Below are 15,816 nucleotides of genomic sequence, written 5' to 3' on the forward strand. Positions count from 1 at the left end.
GGTCAGGCATGAGTCCCACTTTAAATTCCTGACTGCTGACCTCAAGCATTTGTTTCCTAGACCTGTCCTTGTCCCAGTCTCCTAGGTGCTATTTTATAGCTTCCCTCTTCTCAGCCTCCAGCACTTCACCCCAATTGTCACTCAGTGGTGACTGTTTCCTAGTTAACAGAAAAATAAAAGCAATTGGAAGACAGCTACTCACCTACATGCTTCTTGTCCATGAGCTCCTCCTTTCCTTCCTGTTATGATGGTTGACTCTGTTCTCTTGCCTAAGACCAATTTCTCCTCTGATGTATTAGATCCCATCCTTAAACTAGGACATTGTTCCTAAAATTGTCCTCTTTCCTGCATTTCTTTTATTCTTGTCTAATCCTTCTCATCAGTATAATGTGATTTTTTTCTCATCTTACATATACTGCACCCCCTCCACCTGCCACTATTTCTTGCTTCCCTTAATAGTAATATTCCTCAATAAAGGAGTCTAATAGTCATTATCTCCAATTCCTTTCCTTCCATTGTCTCTTGTACCCATTCCAATCAGGTTTTTGTTTCTGCTCTTGTCAAAGGTCACTGATGGATTTCCTGGGGCTAAATCCAATGGTCTTTCTCCAATCCTTTTACTTCAACTTTCAGCATTATCTGCTACCACTGATTGCTTCCTTGCCCTTGACACATTTTTTTTTTCATTTGGCTCCTGGTTAGCACACTTACCTAGATTTCCATGTACTTTATGATAGCTACTTCTCCAGGGATTTGTTTTGTTATCCCTTGTACTGGATATGGAATTCTCCTAGGACTCAGTTTATGGATCTCTTTTCTAAAGAGACCCTCACTGGGGCACTCATCCTATCTCATGACTTTATGCTTTTTTTTTTTTTTTTTTTTTTTAACTTTTCTGAAGTTGGAAACGGGAAGGCAGTCAGACAGACTCCCGCATGCGCCTGACCAGGATCCACCCAGCACGCCCACCAGGGAGCGATGCTCCGCCCATCTGGGCGTCGCTCTGTTGCAACCAGAGCCATTCTAGCGCCTGAGGAAGAGGTTATAGAGCCATCCTCAGTGCCTGGGCCAACTTTGCTCCAGTGGAGCCTTGGCTGCGGGAGGGGAAGAGAGAGAGAGAGAGAGGAAGGATAGGGGGAGGGGTGGAGAAGCAGATGGGCGCTTCTCCTGTGTGCCCTGACTGGGAATCGAACCCGGGACTCCTGCACGCCAGGCCGATACTCTACCACTGAGCCAACCAGCCAGGGCTTATCTCATGGCTTTAAATACCTACTTGTGGACAACTTCAAAATTTCATCGCCAGTCAGGATTTCATACTCATATGACCAACTGTCTACATGACATTTCTATTTAGATGTCTATGAGACATTTCAAGTTGAATGTGTCCAAAAATAAACTAATTCATGATCTCCTAGCCCTATCATAAGCTTCTTCCTCCCTCTATCTTCCCATCTGGGAAAAGGTAACCCTATCTTCCAGTTACTTAAGCCTCAAACCAGGGAATCATTTAAAAAAAATTTTTTTTATTAAGTGAGAGTCAAGGAGGCAGAGACAGACTCCCACATGAGTCCTGACTGGGATCCACCTGGCAAGCCCCCTACAGGGCAATGCTCTGCCCATCTGGGGCTGCCACTCTGTTGCTTGGCAACCAAGCTATTTCATTGTCTGAGGCGGGGCTTTGGAACCATTCTCACCTCCTGGGGCCAAATTGCTCAAACCATTCAGCCATGGCTGCAGGAGGGGAGGAGAGAGAGCAGGGGGAGGGGTGGAGAAGCAGATGGTCACTTCTGTGTGCCCTGACTGGGAATTGAACCCAGGACTTCTACACACTACCATTGAGCCAACCAGCCAGGGCCTAGGGAGCCATTTTTTATTCCTTTCTTTCACAGCCCACATTCAAGCTTCAATAAGTCTGATCTGCTAACTTGCAGGATATGAGGATGACTATTTCTTGTTGCTTCTACCATCCTAGCCCAAGTCTCCACCGTCATCTATGGCCCAGATACATATTTGCAATAGCCTCCTAATTGGCTTCCCTGCTTCCATCTTTGTCTATATTTGCAGTGCAGTAGTCAGAGTGACACTAAGAATCTAAGACTGTCACTTATCTGCTCAAAGCCCTCTTGATAGCTCTACATTTTACTGGATACAAGCTAAAGTAAAAGACTTACATAGTATTTATATTTCTGCTACCTGCCACCATGTATTTGTCTGACTCACCACTGATGTTCCTTGGACACTGCTCTGGTCCCTGGTCCCCCTGCAGTAACATAGACACATGGCAGGCTTCCACTTCAGAGCCTTTTAGATTTGTTGTTCCCTCTTCCTAGAATCTTCTTTCCCTTACCTTATTCAGATCTTTGCTTTAGATTTTCTTAACAGAGGATTCTTCTTAACCACCCTGTCAAAATAGCAGTCCCCTTCCATGGCACATTCCATCTCCCTTCCCAGCATCATTTTTTTCCATAATACCTACCACCACCTGACATTTTAAATATTTTATTTGTTCTATGTCCTACTCTGGAAGGTAAGCTCCGTAAGAATAGAGATGGGGGAGCAGGGTACCTGTTATTGAAGCATAACATACATACAGAAAAGGACAACATGGCAAGGGAGCAGCTTGAAGATCAAAGCCATCTACTTTTGTATCTTGTTTAGTGCTCTGTCCCCTATACAGGAGATACTCAAAATATTTAACAAATGGTTGAGCTGAATGTACATGTATTAACATGCTTAACATATTAAAAACAATTAAAAATAAAGTTGCATAGCAGTACATACAGTGTGATATAACTAGAAAATTCATACCAATTTTTTACCCATTCATGTGAAGTAAAAGTAGGAGAGTATTAAAATATCCGCTTCAGAGTGGTGGCTTCCTCTAGAGCAGGGGTTGGGAAACTTTGGCTGAGAGAGCCATGAACACCACGTATTTTAAAATGTAATTCTGTGAGAGCCATACAACAACCGTGTACGTTACACACTATCCAATAAAAATTTGGTGTTGTCCCGGAGGACAGCTGTGCTTGGCTCCAACCACCCGCAACCGTGAACATGAGTGGTAGAAAATGAATGGTTTATAATAGATGAGAATGTTTTATATTTTTAACATTTTTTTTATTAAAGATTTGTCTGCGAGCCAGATGCAGCCATCAAAAGAGCCACATCTGGCTTGCGAGCCATAGGTTCCCGACCCCTGCTCTAGAGCTAATAGGGAGAGGAAAATGAAGGTTTAAACTGTTATATTTTATATTTTTTTAAAAGATATGGCATGATATTAATATTTGTTAACCAAGCATGATGCATAGGTATTTGTTGTATATGCTTTTCTGAACATTTAGTCTTTTTAATAAAGTCGGCCTCCTTGCTCTTATCTGGTCTCTCCCATAAAGCCACCTGCTTGGTTTTCCTTAGGGTATGAGCCTGTTTGGCCTGTACATCTAGTGTGCCTAAAGGATTTAGGAAGAGGAAAAATAGACATTCATGCTTCCAAGGGTGAGAGGCTAATCCAAGCCCAAGAAAGAAGAGAGGTATTGACCCTGTTAAAATCAAGCAAAGTCATTCATACTCTCTAGAAGTGCTATTTGAAGGACCAGTTAAACCTGAACTGTGGTGGTGCAGTGGATAGAGCATTGACCCAGAATGCTGAGGTCCCCAGTTGGAAACCCCAGCGGGCTTTAGTGCAGACTCACCAGCTTGAGCACGGGATCACTAATGTGATCCCAAGGTCACTGGATTTAGCCCAAAGGTTGCTGTCTTGAGCAAGGGGTCACTAGCTTGGCTTGATCCGCCCCCCCCTCCCCGCCTGCTGCATCAAGGCACGAATGAGAAGCAATGAACAACTAAAGTGATGCAACTCTGAATTCATGCTTTTTATCTCTCCCCTTCTCTCTCAAATGTCACCCCTTTTAAAAGGGGGTGGGGGAGCCCTAGTCAGATAACTGAGTTGGTTAGAGCAGCATCCACATATACAAAGGTTGCAGGTCAATTCCTAGTCAGAGCAGATACAGGAACAGATTGATGTTTCTCTCTCAAATCAATCAGTAAATTTTTAAAAAGTTGCAGGGGAGCAAAAGGCTGCATGTAGATGAGAACATAAGTGATTATTTGCAGGAATTGGTGAAAGAACTAATTTTTGGTTAATTTCAGTGGAAGCCTTATAATTTTGGAAAAAAGGTTTTTGGACAAACACATTTTAGTGGATAAAGGAACCAAGAAATTTCGACCTGAAGTATAGCTGATATGCTATGACCAGATAAGTATTAGCTGTAATAACTAATGGGGTTTTGTTTTACTATGTTCATTAAGAAACTAGCAATTACCAATTGTTCTTGAATTTTAATGCTCATTTTCAAAAGTGAAAAGTTGTCATAGGATTTTGGCTTGGAGTTACTGATAAAGACCCAAAGGTGAAAACAAAATGTCATGTTACCCCACATTCTAAAGGGTGCCCCAGGACTGGGCACACTGTCCCACAGGACTCAGTAGGAGGTGTGAGATTTGCACATCCTTCTCATCCCTGAATCCCCATTGACATGTAACCATGCAACAAAGGTCAAGTCCAGAGGAGAAGGGCCTTGTGTTCCTGGAATGAGACCTCTGCCTCTCCCCACAGGCTAGGGGACTCGGGCACCAAGAGAATGACTGGAAAGATTGTGGATATCTGAAATCACTGGAGCTAGTACCTCCGTCCTCGAGAAAACCACAGACCCACTTCTGGGCTGCCACCTGGAATTCTTGGGAGAGCTTGCTGTCTACCCCTAAAGAGTGTATATGCAGTGGTAAGGGAGTAGGGAGGGATGGAACACAGGTGACCACAACTAACTGGAGATTTCTGAATGGAAGGGAGTGTTTCTGGAGTAGCCCCTAAACAAAACATGGAAGCCCACAGAGTCTCAGTAGTCATGTGCCAAGGGAAAAAAGGATAGAACAATTCATCGGTTTTCTTTGCTGCCAAAGATCACAAGACAGGATTTCAGTGGATCCTGAATAGGGTAACCACATGATTGGTTCTCTAAACTGGAACCCTTAAGCCCTGGGTGGAATTGGTTGGAGGTCGCCCTGATAACATCAAGGTTGTGGGTTCAGCCCCCAGTCGGGGCATGGAGAAGAAGCAATAAATAAATACACAACTAAATGGAACAACTAAGTGAATCTCTCTCATATCAATGGGATTTAAAAAAAAAAAAAAAGAATCAACCGCCTGACCAGGCGGTGGCGCAGTGAATAGAACGTCAGACTGGGATGCGGAAGACCCAGGTTCGAGACCCCAAGGTCGCCAACTTTAGCGTGGGCTCATCTGATTTGAGCAAAAATTCACCAGCTTGGACCCAAGGTTGCTGGCTCAAGCAAGGGGTTACTCAGTCCGCTGAAGGCCCGCGGTCAAGGCACATATGAGAAAGCAATCAATGAACAACTAAGGTGTCGCAATGCGCAATGAAAAACTAATGATTGATGCTTCTCATCTCTCCGTTCCTGTCTGTCCCTGTCTATCCCTCACTCTGACTCTCTCTCTGTTCCTGTAAAAAAAAAAAAAAAAAAGAATCAACCATTGAATGCATAGATGAATTGGGCAGCAAATTGGTATTTCTCCCTCACCCCTCTCTAAAGTCAATTTAAAAAAATTTTTTTAAAGAGTTTATTGATTTGAAAAAGAGAGAAGATGCCTGACCAGGTGGTGGCGCAGTGGGTAGAGCGTCAGACTGGGATGCAGAGGACCCAGGTTCGAGACCCCGAGGTTGCCAGCTTGAGCGCAGGCTCATCTGGTTTGAGCAAAAAGCCCACCAGCTTGAACCCAAGGTCACTGGCTCAAGAAAGGGGTTACTTAGTCTGCTGAAGGCCCGCGGTCAAGGCACATATGAGAAAGCAATCAATGAACAATTAAAGTGTCGCAACAAAAAACTGATGATTGATGCTTCTCATCTCTCTCCGTTCCTGCCTGTCTGTCCCTATCTATCCTCTCTCTGACTCTCTCTCTGTTCCTGTAAATAAATAAATAAATAAATAATAAATAGAGAGAGAGAGAGAAGGTGGGGGAGCTCATTGTATGTGCCCTGACTAGGCAAACCCTGGGTTTTGAACCAGCAACCTCAGCATTTCAGTTTGATGCTTTATCCATTGTGCCACCACAAGCCAGGCTAAAAAACAAAAACAAACAAACAAAAAAAACCTGTAATTTTTTTTTTATTTGTTTTGTTTTTATAATAGAAAATAAACTCAGACCCTCAAGAATGAAGGTGAAGTTAACCAGACAGACAGCTGGAGGCTGTGCTAGAAAATGGGGATTGGTGTTTAACTCTGTGCATGGAACTCCTGGGAGGGAGGGAGGAAGACTGAGAGTAGGGAGGAGGAGCCAAAGGACTGTATCCCAGTGGCTGCCCATCCAAACTGGGGAATGACCCGTCTTGGAAAGGGGTTAGAGACGTGGACTGCATGGGGGCCAAAGAGGAAACTAGTCCGCCCCGCTGTGACTGAATGCACGGGACTGGGGTGAAGCTGCACGTAGTGCCCACCTCCCTGTGAGGGTACCACCCTGTCGGGGCAGGCCGCCTGCCTCAGACCAAACTGGACTAACTCGCCGACTGACACCATGAGGCATCTAAGAATAAGTTATGAATTTGGACTTTTGAAATGGGCTAGCAAGACTACATTTTAATTACTATAATAAAGCACAAAATTGCTTTCTCTCGGGTTAAAGGATCCTAAAGGGGGATTTGACTGGGGCGGGTCGAGAAGACATCTAATGGTGATACCACATCGGGTAGAAAGGTTTGTACCACCAAATTTAGAATTAATAACAGGGATGCCTAACCTGTGGTGGTGCAGTGGATAAAGCATGGAACTGGAACGCTGAGGTTGCTGGTTCGAAACCCTGGGCTTGCCTGGTCAAGGTACATATGGGAGTTGATGCTTCCTGCTCCTCCCTTTCTCTCTCTCTTTCTCTCGCTCTCGCTCTCGCTCTTGCTCTCTTTCTCTCTAAAATGAATAAAGAATTTTTAAAAAGTTAAAAAAAAAGAATTAATAACAGGGATATCTGGTTATGCCCCTTAAAGAGGTATCAAAGGAAGCCCACTTGCTTCCCTGGGTATCTGACGAGCGCTAGGGCAGACGCGTGGTCCGCCAGGTGCGGTCTACACGCGCGAAAGGAACCTCCGGCGAGTGCCCGGGAGCCGGTTCGACTGCAGACTACATTCCCCGAAGGCCTTGGCGGGGCGCACTCCCACTTCCGGTCTGACGTTTGCCCCTTGCCGACGCGGGCGTTAGTGAAAGAGGAATGTTCTGGCTGCTGGAGTGGGTGGTTCCGGTCTGGGTGGTCGTGTGTCCTGCGCTTTCTGTTGGTTTCCCTACGAGCGAACGCGTTCTCTGCCTGCCTGTTGCTACCGGTGCCAGGATGTGCACCAGCAACCACACGTGCCCCATGGCCAGAACACCTCAGGCCGACCTCTCCGCTCTTTTCTCACTCTTTGCCCAGTGTCTGGACCCTGCCATCTCCTATTCAGTGACCTACTGGACAAAATGAAGATAAATTGAAGGTATGAAATTAGGTAAGTGGAGAAACTCCAGGTCACCGGATCTCCTCACTCTGAAAAAGTAGTTTTTCCTGAGTAAGTGTAAGTTTCCACTCCCCCTAAACAAAGTAATAAAAACAGACACCCTTTCTTTGTCTCGCTTCCCTTCTGCTCCTTTCTTCGGGACAGGAAGGGACTTGTGCAAGCAGGCTGGAAGGAGTATACTGAAAACTTAAGTGAAGGGTTGCCAATTCCGGTATGCTGGTCTGGGTAATTAGGCCCAACTCTTCCATAGAAAATAAGCTGGTTGAAATGTTTTTTTAAAAATAAAAGCATTCCAGAGAGCTAACAAAAGTGAAGAATTAGAGCTCAAACTCTAGGAGAAGCAACCAAGAGTTCATAATTCAAACACCCAAGGCTGCCTTTGCCTCAAGGCATTTGATGATGGAAAGAGACACCTGTGAATCTCAGCTGTAAGGTTGGTGGACTTGCAGTATAAGAGATCCCAGTGTAAAAGTGCTGAAAGTTGGGAGTCGGAATAATCTCATATTTGAACTGGAATGCCAAATGAAAACACTTTCAAGAAATGTTGAGCTAAAGATAAACATGTCTCTCAAATTCAACTTGTCTTGGAGATGTAGGGAATCAGCCTTCAAAATCTGCAACATGGACCAGACAAGTGGTGTGCCCAAGTGACTGACAGAGCAAATGAATATAAGAAAGGTATTAACTCGGTCATCAAGGTATTCACACACACACACACACACACACACACACACACACACACACCCTATTTTTAGTAACTTCCAGCACATTTTCAAAGATAACCAGATATACAAGAAGATATCATGAAAGAGGACATGCAGAAATACACAAACACTTCAGGCATTGAAATTTATCAGAGAAAGAGTATAAAGTAGCAATTCTTACTATTTTTACACTTGACCTTAGCCAAAAGGCCAAGAAGCGATCAGTATTTTTAAAGAGATAAAAGTTTGTAAGGCCTGACCTGTGGTGGCGCAGTGGATAAAGCGTCAACCTGGAAATGCTGAGGTCGCCGGTTCGAAACCCTGGGCTTGCCTGGTCAAGGCACATATGGGAGTTGATGCTTCCAGCTCCTCCCCCCTTCTGTCTCTCTGTCTCTCCTCTCTCTCTCTCTCTCTTTCTCTCTCTGTATCTCTCCCTCTCCTCTCTAAAATGAATAAAAAAAAAGTTTGTAAATATCTGCAGAAACAAGAAAGCTTTAAAAAATGACATAGAGCGTCAGCCTGGCATGCAGGAGTCCCAGGTTCGATTCCCGGCCAGGGCACACAGGAGAAGCGCCCATCTGCTTCTCCACCCCTCCCCCTCTCCTTCCTCTCTGTCTCTCTCTTCCCCTCCCGCAGCCGAGGCTCCATTGGAGCGGAGATGGCCCGGGAGCTGAGGATGGCTCTATGGCCTCTGCCTCAGGCGCTAGAATGGCTCTGGATGCAACAGAGCGATGCCCCGGAGGGGCAGAGCATCGCCCCCTGGTGGGCATGCCAGGTGGATCCCGGTTGGGCACATGCAGGAGTCTGTCTGACTGCCTCCCTGTTTCCAGCTTTGGAAAAATGAAAAAAAAATAATAATAATTAAAAAATGACATAGATTTTTAAAAAAATAACCAAATGGAACAATTTTTTCAAATTTAGGGGCAATTCTAAAGGCTATATTTCATACAAAATGATTCAAGATGGACGGTCACAGACACAAGAAAGAATAAAACCCAATGAAAGTGGTAAACTGTGGATAAATTAAATGATTAACTATATAAAACAATATTATTTGTAATTCTTTAAATATACAGAATTAAAACCCAAAACAGTGATACTTCCATTTTTAGCTGTAACAGCAGCTTGTAGTAAACTAACACCTCTATTAGAAATAGCTAGAAGAACTGGATACAATACAAATATATATATATATTTGAAGGCATTAGCTGCCAAGATAGCCAGGAACTGACCCAAATATCAGAGAAGGGAAGCTCATTCAGGTAATTCCAACATTCTGGGTACCTTGTTCCCAAAGGGACAGTTGACCTACCTGGGGACATCATTGTAAAATGATTGAAAACAAGAACTAGAAAACATTAAAAGTAGCTAAAGAGAGCCTGAACTGTGGTGGCGCAGTGGATAAAGCTTTGACCTGGAATGCTGAGGTCGCTGGTTCAAAACCCTGGGCTTGCCTGGTCAAGGTACATATGGGAGTTGATGCTTTCTGCTCCTCCCTTCTCTCTCTCTCTCTCTCTCTCTCCTCTCTAAAAAATGAATAAATAAATAAAGTTTAAAAAGTTAAAAAAAAAAGTAGCTAAAGAGAAAAGGATATTTTACCTTGGAAGAATGGTAAAAACAATATATAATCAATAATATCGTGGTAACTTTATATGTTGATAGGTAGTTACTAGACTTACTGTGGTGATCACATCATAAGGTATATAAATGTTGAATTACTATGTTGTACATCTGAATATTGTGTGTTAACTATAATAAAACTCCACAGATAGCTAACAAATTAATGGATAGAACAGAGTAAAAGTTTTAACTGAAAAGGTTAGAAAGAACATGTGAGGGACTCCTCAACACCCACAAATACAGCTGGATTTGAGAGCGCTGCCTTGCTCCCAACTAGTGAGGAGACACAGTGGGCATTTTGACTTTGAGGGATCACTGAAGGGGTGAAGTTGCATCTATGAACCTGGCTTAAACCTGAGAGTATTGGGTCCAGATGCCAGCTCTGGGCCCAGAGTAATTCCAGGATTCCACTGTCAAAACTCCCATCCACCCTGGCCGGTTGGCTCAGTGGTAGAGCGTCGGCCTGGCGTGCAGAAGTCCCGGGTTCGATTCCCGGCCAGGGCACACAGGAGAAGCGCCCATCTGCTTCTCCACCTCTCCCCCTCTCCTTCCTCTCTGTCTCTCTCTTCCCCTCCCGCAGCCGAGGCTCCATTGGAGCAAAGATGGCCCGGGCGCTGGGGATGGCTCCTTGGCCTCTGCCCCAGGCGCTAGAGTGGCTCTGGTTGCAACAGAGTGACGCCCTGGAGGGGCAGAGCATCGTCCCCTGGTGGGCAGAGCGTCGCCCTCTGGTGGGTATGCCGGGTGGATCCCGGTCGGGTGCATGCGGGAGTCTGTCTCTCCCCGTTTCCAGCTTCAGAAAAATACAAAAAACAAAACAAAACAAAAAAACCTCCCATCCATTAGCTTGTCCTCATCTGTGTCTGATGAAAAATCACTGTCTTCAACAATGAGCGCAAAAACAAGCACAAAAAAGCGGGAAATCCAAGTTAAAAAATCTACACTACTGTATAAGATGCATCTGGTTTTTAGACCCCAAATTTTTTGAAAAAGGATGTGTCTTATACATGGGGAAATATGGTATATTAAGTTTGTACACATTTTGTATGTCAGTCATACCTTAATAAAGTGGTTTTTAAAAAAGAATGAAACCTTCTGTTTCTCATTTTTCTACAGAATTTCAGCAAGTATTTTGTTTTAACTGTGCAAGCTGGAAAAAAAAGTGTGTGTTAGTGAGGAGGGGTGGTACTTCGCTGGTCCTGATGCTCCAATCCCAGCTACAGCACAGGTGGTCTTTAACCCAGGCCTTGGAGAAGGCTGCTTCGCCTGGGGGTCTCACCAAGATAAGGAGTGAATCTCTTGACAGCAGCCCAGCAGGACCAAGTCTGGGGTCTTATAAGAAATCTCAAGTAATGCAGTGGTTTTTCTGGCCCTAAGAAGCACCAGAGGGAGAGGGGACGTGGCCCAGGCAAAATCACAGCTGGACTTTCCTGGACACCTGGGCTGCTGCAACCTGGGAGGCAGCTGATTGGAGCAGGAGCTGGTTGCAGGCAGTGTGATCATGATCAGATGACATTCTCTGAAAGTCAGATTAAATCACCAGCATCTATTTATTAAGAGCAGGAATTTTAATACATGTCTGAAAAGCTCCTCTTCTGAATTTCTCAGGAGAATGGCAGCACCCCCCTTAACTTTTCATTGAAGTAAATATTAAGCCAGCTCTTATTAGGATTTGTCAATGTATTCTTCACTGGTGGATTTTTTTTTTTTTTTTTTTTTTTTTTACAGAGGCAGAGATAGGGACAGACAGACAGGAATGGAGAGAGATGAGAAGCATCAATCATCAGTTTCTCGTTGTGCGTTGCGACTTCTTAGTTGTTCATTGATTGCTTTCTCACATGTGCCTTGACCGTGGGCCTTCAGCAGACCGAGTAACCCCCTGCTGGAGCCAGCGACCTTGGGTCCAAGCTGGTGAGCTCTTTGCTCAAGCCAGATGAACCCGCGCTCAAGCTGGCAACCTCAGGGTCTCGAACCTGGGTGCTTCCGCATCCCAGTCCGACGCTCTATCCACTGCGCCACCACCTGGTCAGGCTTCACTGGTGGATTGTAGTGAAAATGTTTATACTCACTTAAGCCTTCTCTCCCCTTCCCTAGAAGAGGTCAGTAGTTGTCACATTCACCTTTATTTCTGACATCCTAAACTCATTCCATTCTCCTTGTTGAGGATCTTATTTTCAGAAATTCATTTTGTAGCCTGACCAGGTGGTGGTGCAGTCTGGGAAGCAGAGGACCCAGTTTCTTAAACCGGCAAGTCATGGTTTGAGTGTGGGCTCACCACCTCAGCTGGAGCTGCACCCCCAGTCAAGGCACATATGAGAAGCAATCAGTGAACAACTTAAGTGCCACAACAAGTTGATGCTTGTCATCTCTCTCCCCGTCTGTCTCTCTTCTCTTGCTAAAAAACAAAACAAGCCCTGGCCGGTTGGCTAAGTGGTAGAGTGTCAGCCTGGCGTGCAGGAGTCCTGGGTTCGATTCCCAGCCAGGGCACACAGGAGAAGCGCCCATCTGCTTCTCTACCCCTCCCCCTCTCCTATCTCTCTGTCTCTCTCTTCCCCTCCCGCAGCCAAGACTCCATTGGAGCAAAGTTGGCCCGGGCGCTGAGGATGGCTCCATAGCCTCTTCCTCCGGCGCTAGAATGGCCCTGGTTGCAACAGAGCAACGCCCCAGATGGGCAGAGCATCGCCCCCTGGTCGGTATGCCAGGTGGATCCCGGTCAGGCACATGCGGGAATCTGTCTGACTGTCTCCCCGTTTCCAACTTCAGAAAAATACAAAAAAAAAAAAAAAAAAAAAAAACCACCATGTTTTGTAAACAGATTACATTTTCTCATAGTTACTTTTTCACTTAGTGGCATTGTTTTGTTGTCTTCTTGCTGCACATTCATGTCTTAGTTCAGAATCTTGTACCTAGTAGATGATAAACTTTTATAAACTGAACAAATGGGTATTTCCAGTGCTCTTTCGGTGCTTTTTTTCCCAGTCAGTGCTCCTCTCTCTGAATGACCTGGGGCAGATTTCTTAAACACTCTGTACCTCAGTTTCCTTAATTGTAAAATGGGCTTATTAACAGAACCTACTCCCCTAGGGCTGCTGTGGATTAAAGGAGTTAAAATGTACGGTGCAGCCTGACCAGGCGGTGGTGCAGTGGATAGAGCATTGGACTGGACGTAGAGGACCCAGGTTCAGGACCCCGATGTCGCCAGTTTGAATGTGGGCTCATCTGGTTTGAGCAAGGCTCACCAGCTTGAACCCAAGGTTGCTGGCTTGAGCAAGGGGTCACTCGGTCTGCTGTAGCCCCCAGGTCAAGGCACATATGAGAAAGCAATCACTGAGAAACTAAGGAGCTGCAACAAAGAATTGATGCTTCTCATCTCTCTCCCTTCCACTCTGTTCCTCTCTCTGTCTCTGTCACAAAATAAATAAATTAATTTTAAAAAAAATGTACAGTGCATGGCCCATAGTCACACAACAGATGTTTCTTGCTATTATTTTGTCATTATCACATCATCAAAATTGGAAGCAGCTGGGCTGTAGTGGGCATATAGCCTTCGATCTAGAGTTAGATGTGACATTAACTGTTTGCTCTTTGGCATGTCACCTCCCCTCTGAGTCTGGCTGGCGTGAGGATTGAATTAATATCTGTAAAGCACATTACACTGCTGGGCTCTAGTTGGTATTTTTGTTTGTTGGTTTGTTTTTTAAAGGATTTATTTCTTTTTTTTTTTTTTTTTGAAGATTTTATTTATTGATTTAGAGAGAGAGGGAACAAGATTATAGTTGCCTCACTTTAGTTCATTGATTGCTTCTCGTATGTGCCTTGACCAGGCAAGCCCAGGGGTTCCAATTGGCAACCTCAGCATTCCAGGTCGACGCTTTATACACTGCACCACCTCAGGTCAGGCTCTAGTTGGTGTTCTTTAAAATGGTGAAGAGATTGGGATTGTAGGACCGCTGACCTATAAGTGTGCTTTACTTGGGTGCACACTGGTAAGAGTGAGGGCTACAGGATGCTGCAGGCTCCGTTAGGGATACCACACGTTTGCCGATCGCCACCAGAGGGCAGTGACTGACTGACAGTGAGCCCTGCAGGCAGCAGAGTCTGCACAAGACAAGCCAGCTGTCGGCCTTCCCTTCTCTTCCTTCTGTTAGTTCCCTCCTTTAACTGAATTTCACAGCATCAAAATGATGAGATACAGGCTCTCAGGGCCTCCATCCGTAGCTGTTGCTCCCGAGGGGGAAGAGACCTGGAACACAAGACAGGCAATAGGGGAGATGGGAGTCAGCAATGGTGAGCTACACAAATCAGAGGCGCCCAGTGACCCAGCACCTCCCTGAGCAAAGCATTCTTTTTTTGTGTGTGACAGAGAGAGGGACAGATAGGGACAAACAGGCAGGAAGGGAGAGAGATGAGAAGCATCAATTCATCCTTGCAGCTTCTTAGTCTCCTTAGTTTGTTCATTGATTGCTTTCTCATGTGTCTTGATGGGGGTGGGGTGTCCAGCAGATTGACTGACCCCTTGCTCAAGTCAGCGACCTTGAGCTCAAGCCAGCAACCATGGGGTCATGTCTGTGAACCCACGCTTAAGCCAGCAACCCTGGGTTCAAGCTGGTAAGCCTTGCTCAAACCAGATGAGCGCACACTCAAACTGGCAACATCGGGGTCTTGAACCTGAGTCGTCTGTGTCCCAGTCCAACACTCTATCCACTGCGCCACCACCTGGTCAAGCCATAACCTTTTATTTATAAAAAAAATGTCAAACCAAAAGAAATGTTTTAAAAGCTGTAGAATCGACCTGACCTGTGGTGGTGCAGTGGGATAAAGCGTCGACCTGGAACACTGAGGTCGCCGGTTCGAAACCTTGGGCTTGCCTGGTCAAGGCACATACGGGAATTGATGCTTCCTGCTCCTCCCCCTTCTCTCTCTCTCTCTCTGTCTCTCTCTCACTCCTCTCTCTCTAAAAAAAAAAAAAAAAAAAAAAATCAATAAATAAAAGCTGTAGAATCAACAGACACCCTTATACCTTTCATCTTGATTCACTGATTGTCAATACACTTTCCTAGATTATTTTATTTTTATTTTTGGTGGAACCATTTGAGAGTTACTTGAAGATATTCTGACACTTCACTCCTAAATACTTCAGCTTGCATCTCCTAAGAACAAAGATATCTCCCTTGCAGCCACCATGCCATTATCATACCTAAGAAACTCAACATGATAGCATTATCTCATATATAGTTTGATATTCAAATTTTCCCATTCTTCCTAGTTATATCCTTTATAGGTGTTGTTTTGTTTGTGATCCGGTATCCAGACAGTGTTCACCTAATTTTCTCTTTCATGACATTTAAATTTTTTTTAAAGATTTTTTATTTATTCATTTAGGAAGGGAAGAGAAAAAGAGAGTGTTGGTCAAATAAGTTTGTGAATATGATATATATGTTTGCTCGCTTATATATACTTATAGTTTGTATTGGGTGTGGGGGACAGGCTGTAAGCAGGCTGGGTCGTTATAGCCTAACGCTTATTTTTAAGACTGATTGCATGATGTGGGGTGGTGCACTCTCATGAGGAATCCCATTATGCCTCAGATAAGTGACTTTGTATCAGAGACTTCCTTATTTGTATATTAGATTAAAGGTTTTGATTTCTACACTATTGTAAAGCCAGTATACATGGCCACAATCACAGATGCCTGGCCCATGCAGGTTTGCATTGGATTCAGACAGTCGGTAAAGAAACAATGGAGCCAAGAACTGGTAGACCATTATCTTTAATCCTAGATTTCACCTGGCAGGCAAGTAAAAACACACACTGGGCTCCAAAACCCACTCATTCAGTGCTCACAAAGCTACTGGCTCATCCGAGTTTCCTAGAATCAAAGGTTTCTACCTCACCAGCCTTATTCTCCTTTGTTCCCCATCTCCTTCTCTCTGCACAAACTC

General features: G+C 44.7%; 1 pseudogene; it reads left to right on the plus strand.

Annotated features, from left to right (window-relative positions):
• Positions 1-7,495: 7,495 nt before the first annotated feature.
• The window catches only part of LOC136381443 (translationally-controlled tumor protein pseudogene), a 45,921-nt pseudogene continuing 37,600 nt past the window's right edge, over positions 7,496-15,816 (plus strand).

Source organism: Saccopteryx leptura, chromosome 9 (genome assembly GCF_036850995.1).
Source record: "Saccopteryx leptura isolate mSacLep1 chromosome 9, mSacLep1_pri_phased_curated, whole genome shotgun sequence".
In the NCBI taxonomy this organism is placed as follows: Eukaryota; Metazoa; Chordata; class Mammalia; order Chiroptera; family Emballonuridae; genus Saccopteryx; species Saccopteryx leptura.